Source organism: Nicotiana tabacum, chromosome 24, assembly GCF_000715075.1.
Source record: "Nicotiana tabacum cultivar K326 chromosome 24, ASM71507v2, whole genome shotgun sequence".
NCBI classification, from domain to species: domain Eukaryota; kingdom Viridiplantae; phylum Streptophyta; class Magnoliopsida; order Solanales; family Solanaceae; genus Nicotiana; species Nicotiana tabacum.
The window spans coordinates 13,917,359-13,922,906 of record NC_134103.1 but is presented as its reverse complement, the minus strand read 5'-3'; the positions used below and the strand labels follow the sequence as shown (position 1 = coordinate 13,922,906).

Sequence of the window (5,548 nt, the reverse complement as noted above, 5' to 3'; positions counted from 1 at the left end):
CTTATCAAGAAGCTTCTGAAGTTGCTCTTTCAATTCCTTCAACTCAGCTGGTGCCATACGATAAAGAAGAATAGAAATGGGCTGAGTGCCTGACACTAAGTCAATACCAAAATCAATATCCCTGTCGGGTGGCATACCCGACAGGTTAGTAGGAAACACATTCGGAAAGTCTCGCACTTCCGGAACATAATCAATAGTATGAGTATCATTACCAACATCTCTCACAAAGGCCAAATATCACAGACAACCCTTCCCAACCATCCGTTGGGCCTTCAAATATGAAATTACCCTACTGGGAACATAATCTGGAGAACCTCTCCACTCGATCCATGGCAACCCCGGCATCGTCAACGTCATTATCTAAGCATGACAATCTAGAATAGCATGACATGGAGACAACCAATCCATTCCCAAAATCACGTCGAAATCAACCATACTAAGTAATAAGAGATCAACTCTAGTCTCCAATGACACGGAGACCACACATGACTGATACACATGGTCCACAATAATAGTATCGCCTACCTGCGTAGATACACGAACAGGAGAAACTAAGGGCTCACGGGACATATCCAGATAATGAGTAAAGTACGATGAGCTGACTGGGCACCACCCAGAGCTGGCTGAGCGGGTGGTGAAGTAACTGGTGATGAAGTCATAGCCTGACCCCTCTATTGAACTAAACATCCCAAACATCGAGGACACTGTCTCCACATATGTCCAAACTCCCCGCACTCAAAGTAACTACTCGGTGGTGGTGGGGACTGAGTCAAGCCTCGAGAACCAGAATAACTGCTAGAAGAACCTGGTACCGATGAACCCTAAGCTGATGGAGCACATGATGAACTCTAAGCTAGGAGTGCACTAAGAGATGTTTGACCCGGTCGAGCACTGTATGAACCATGCCTAGCTAATGCGCCATGATGAACTGGATGAGCCATCTGAGTCGGTGTATAAGGACGACCCCTGTTGTGGTAGGGTTGTCCCCCCAGAAGGAACACCGCTGGAACTGCCTGAAACACAAGGCCTCTTGGCCTCCTTCTCCTCACGCTCCCGACTACGGACCAATATCAGCCACCTCATCGAAATTAGCACCTGCTACGTTCTACAAAGTCATAACAAAATGCAACTGATAGTTGAGGCCATCAATGAGCCTCTTAATCCTCTCCCTGTCTGTGGGAACCAACCAAACTACGTGGCAAGCCAAATCTGAAAACCTCATCTCATACTGGGTCACACATATGCCCTTCTGACATAGCAACTCGAACTGTTTGCGCAGATCCTCCATGTGGGTTTGTGGCACAAACTTTTCCAAGAAGAGAACGGAGAATTCTTGCCATGAAAGTGGTGCAGCATCGATTGGGCTGTTTCTCTCATAGGTCTCCTACCAGAATACCCCACTACTCTCCAGAATACCCGCCGCCGTTCGAATAATCCGCTGGCATCTATCCAAGAAATCCTGAGTATCCTCTGACTCACCCCCACTGAATGATGGAGGCTGGAGCCCCCCAAATCTCTCTAGTCTCTTCTGCTCCTCATCACTCATAACATGACCCACCTAGGTCTGAGCAACTGCAACCGACTGGGCTGGTAGTACCCCCGGTATATGAAGTACCTGCACCACCTGCTCTGGAGTACCGACGATTGGGGTATGAGTACCTCCATCGGCCTGAGAAGTGGTTGGTGCAGCCTGAGCTGAAACCGCCTGAGCAAAGCCAGTGCAAACAGTCAATATCTGGGTCAAAGCCTCCTGAAGGCCTGGAATCATAATAGGCACAGTTGGTGCCTGAGCTGGTCCCGCCGGTTCAACTATATCTGGAATCCGCTCCTGAGCTGGAGCAACTGGTGGGTCTACAAGTGCTCCTCTAGCTACTATACGAGCTGCACCTGGGCCTTTACCGTGGCCACATCCTCTACCGCGGCCCCAACCTCTCGTAGCTCTAGCTGGTGGCATTGGTGTCTATCCACCAGATCCGGTAGCATGCATCCTCACCATCTGTGAGAGAATAGAATATCAAAAGTTTATTTCCCTAAATCAACAAATTCGCACGACCAGAATACAAGAAAGTAAAATTTTCCTAAGGGTTCGACAACCTCTCGAAGATAAGTACAGACGTCTCCGTACCGATCTACAAGACTCTACTAAACCTGCTCATGACTCGTGAGACCTATGTACCATAGGCTCTAAATGTCCCGACGACGCCTATTGCAATACTAGGCAATCCAAAAACCACAATAAATCACGTATTTTATAAGTTTGGAAGCATAATAAATTTAAACTTAAGAGTGAAATCTCATAAATACTGATACAAAATATCGTGACTCAATACATTACATTCTCAAAACTCGAGTGTCACTGAGTACATGAGCATCTAAATGACAATATAGTAAGACTGATAAAAATACTGTCTAGAAATGTAGAACAGTAGAAATAACCAAAAGCAAAGAGAGTCAAGGTTTGCGGATGCCAAGGCAGCTACCTCGATAGTCTCCAACATATACAACTCTGGAGATCTAGCAGTCGTCGTATCCGGAAGTACCTGGATCTGCACACGAAGTGCAGAGTGTAGTAGTATGAGTACAACCGACCCAATGTACTCAATAAGTAACAGGACTAACCTTTGGGCTAAAAGTAGTGACGAGCTCAACAGGTACAATCCAAATATAGAAAATAACAGTACAAAAATGTAGACATGCTTTCAAGTTCAGCAGTCAAGCTCAATACATGTAAAATATATCAAGTGTGGCTGAAATAAGGGGTGATACATTTCTACCTCAGCATGTCAATTATACATGCCAATTGTAATGCCACACAATGGAAAAATCATATGTATGCTCTCAGAGTATCAATGCATTTAATCCTCTCAGCCACTCAATTCTCACAGTCACTCATTCCTCACAGTCACTTAATCCTCCCAATCGGTCGGCACTGTGGGTGTGCAGACTCCAGAGGGGCAGATCCAGCCCAAGTACTATAATAAGCCAATCATGGCATAAATCAATAAAACATATTGCAGCGTGCAGCCCAATCCCATAATTATACTCATAATTAGGCCCTCGGCCTCACTCAGTCATCAATATCTCCAGTCTATCGGGCTCACAATGTCATGAATATCAGCCCAACATGATGATATGATATATCAATGAATGGAAACAGAGACTGAGATATGATATGCAAATGATGAATGTCACTGACAAAAGCTACAAAATACGAAGGACCATTCAACCATGAGTCCAACCATACTAAATTTACCAAATTCCGACATCAACTCGACCTCCAAATCCTTAATTTAAAGGCTAAAAAATTTCTATAATTTTCAACTCAATTCACTAATTTAATGATAAAAATAATAATGGATTCGTGTAATTTAACCAAAATCGAGTTAGGAATTCTTACCCCAATGTATTCCTTGAAAATCTCCCAAGAAATTGCCTCACACCGAGATCAAAATCCCGAGAAATTGCCTCCCTAATTTCAAAACTTATGTTCTGCTGCCCAGGAAATTACCCTTTGTGAATACGGAAGGTGCTTCGCGTTCGCGAAGCACAAAATGCTACTGCCCAAAATTTCCTCTTTGCGAACGCGAGGATCCACTTGCGAACGCAATGACAAAAAATGTTCCCAAACTTCGAGATCGTGAAGCCATTCACACAAATGTGTAGACCAATCGCATGAGTCCCATCCCAGGCTGCTTTTCTTCTTTGCGAACGCGACTGCCCTCTAGCGTTCGCGATGCACAACTCACCCAAATCTTCACGATCATGTTGCCCTCTTCACGATCGCGAAGAACAAATCCTTACCTGCATGTAGATGCCCTTCGCCTCCCTCGCGAACGCAAAGAAGGAAACCAGACTCAGCACATTAGCAGCCTTCTAAGTCCAAATTCCAATCCGTTAACCATACAGAATCCACCTGAGGCCCCCGGGACCTCAACCAATTATGCCAACACATCCTAAAATATGATATGAACTTAGTAGATGTCTCAAATCACATTAAACAATATCAAAAACACAAATTGTATCCCAATTCAAGCCTAATGAGAACTAAAAAATTTCAACTTCTAGAATCTATGCCGAAACCTATCAAATCAATTCCGATTGACCTCAAATTTTGTACACAAGTAATAAATGACACAACAGACCTATTCTAATTTTCGGAACCAAAATCCGACCCTGATAACCACAAAGTCAACCCTCGATCAAACTTCTCAATTTTCCAAACTTCAAATTTTCTAACTTTCGTCATTCCAAGCCAAAATCAACTACGTGCTTCCAAATAAATATCCGAACACACTCTTAAGTCCAAAATCACCATACGAAGTTATCGAAACCATCAAAATTTTATCCCGGAGTCGCTTACATATAAGTCAATATCCGGTCAACTCTTTTAACTTAAGCTTCCAACCTTGGGACTAAGTGTCACAATTCATTGTGAAACATCCCCAACAATAATACAACTACCCCGACAAGTCACATAACAACAGTTGAGCATAAAATAAGCAGTAAATGAGAGAACGAGACTGTAATACTCAAAACGACCGGCAGAGTCGTTACACTTATCGTCTCAAAATTGGGGTCACTCCAACGAAATAAAATAATATCACAATGCACTGATTCGTCACTAAAAGAACATGAATACAACAATAAAGTACTCACAGAAAATTAGATCTTCCTAATTAATTACTTATTAGTACTACGGCTTAAATGGTTTATCTAATGGGCAATAATTTAACATGTATCTCTATTCATATTTCTAGATTTTATTAAACAAAACAAACAGATTATTAAACTTAAATCTCATGCTCCTGAAACAAAAACAAAAAAAAGGAAGTTGAAATAATAGATCCAAGCAACAAGACATCAACTAAACTAACCAAAACAGTTGGTCATTTTCACGAAAAAATACAAGAGCAAAAGAAAAAATAATAGAAACAAATCTTCCAAATAACTTCAATGGAATCAAATAGTTAGGAGAATAAGAATAAACAAATGAACCTTTATTGCTTGAAATTGCAAACGATTACAGAGAAAGGGAAACTCCACACACAGCAATCTTCAGTCGAGCTATAGACCCGAAAACCCGAACCGGAATCAACATCCTTGAAGGATTAAAATTGATTGAGTTGGGCGATAGTTGCAGATATTAAATGGGTTGTTTTATGTAAAAAACAAAAAAGGATTGTTTTGAGGTGGAGAAGAATGGGTAAAGTTGCTGGAATTGTTTTAGAAGAAAAAATTGATGTTATTCCTTTGTCTTTTGCTACTAGATGTAGATCTTAGGAGAAGAAAGAAAAAAATCCCTCCTCTCTTTCCTTTACCCACCTTCCTTTACTTTTATTTTTAAATTTCCATCTTCCTTTACTTTTCTTTTTAACTTCTACTTTTTCTTTTTGTAATTTCCATCTTTTACCTTTTTTTTTCTTTAATTCCCACCTACCTTTACTTTTCTTTTTTTATTTTTCACCTTCTTTTACTTTTTATTTTTTTTTAATTCCCACCTCCTTTAATTTTATTTTTTAATTCCATACTTCCCCTTTCCCTCTTTTTT

General features: G+C 41.3%; 1 long non-coding RNA gene across 1 annotated transcript; it reads right to left on the bottom strand.

Annotated features, from left to right (window-relative positions):
* Positions 1–2,273: 2,273 nt before the first annotated feature.
* LOC107766302 (uncharacterized) lies at positions 2,274–5,340 on the bottom strand. Its single transcript, XR_001643665.2, has 2 exons — positions 4,996–5,340; positions 2,274–2,546 (listed from the first exon to the last, which is right to left on the bottom strand). It is a non-coding gene; the product is annotated as an uncharacterized LOC107766302 (long non-coding RNA).
* Between the last annotated feature and the right edge of the window lie 208 nt (positions 5,341–5,548).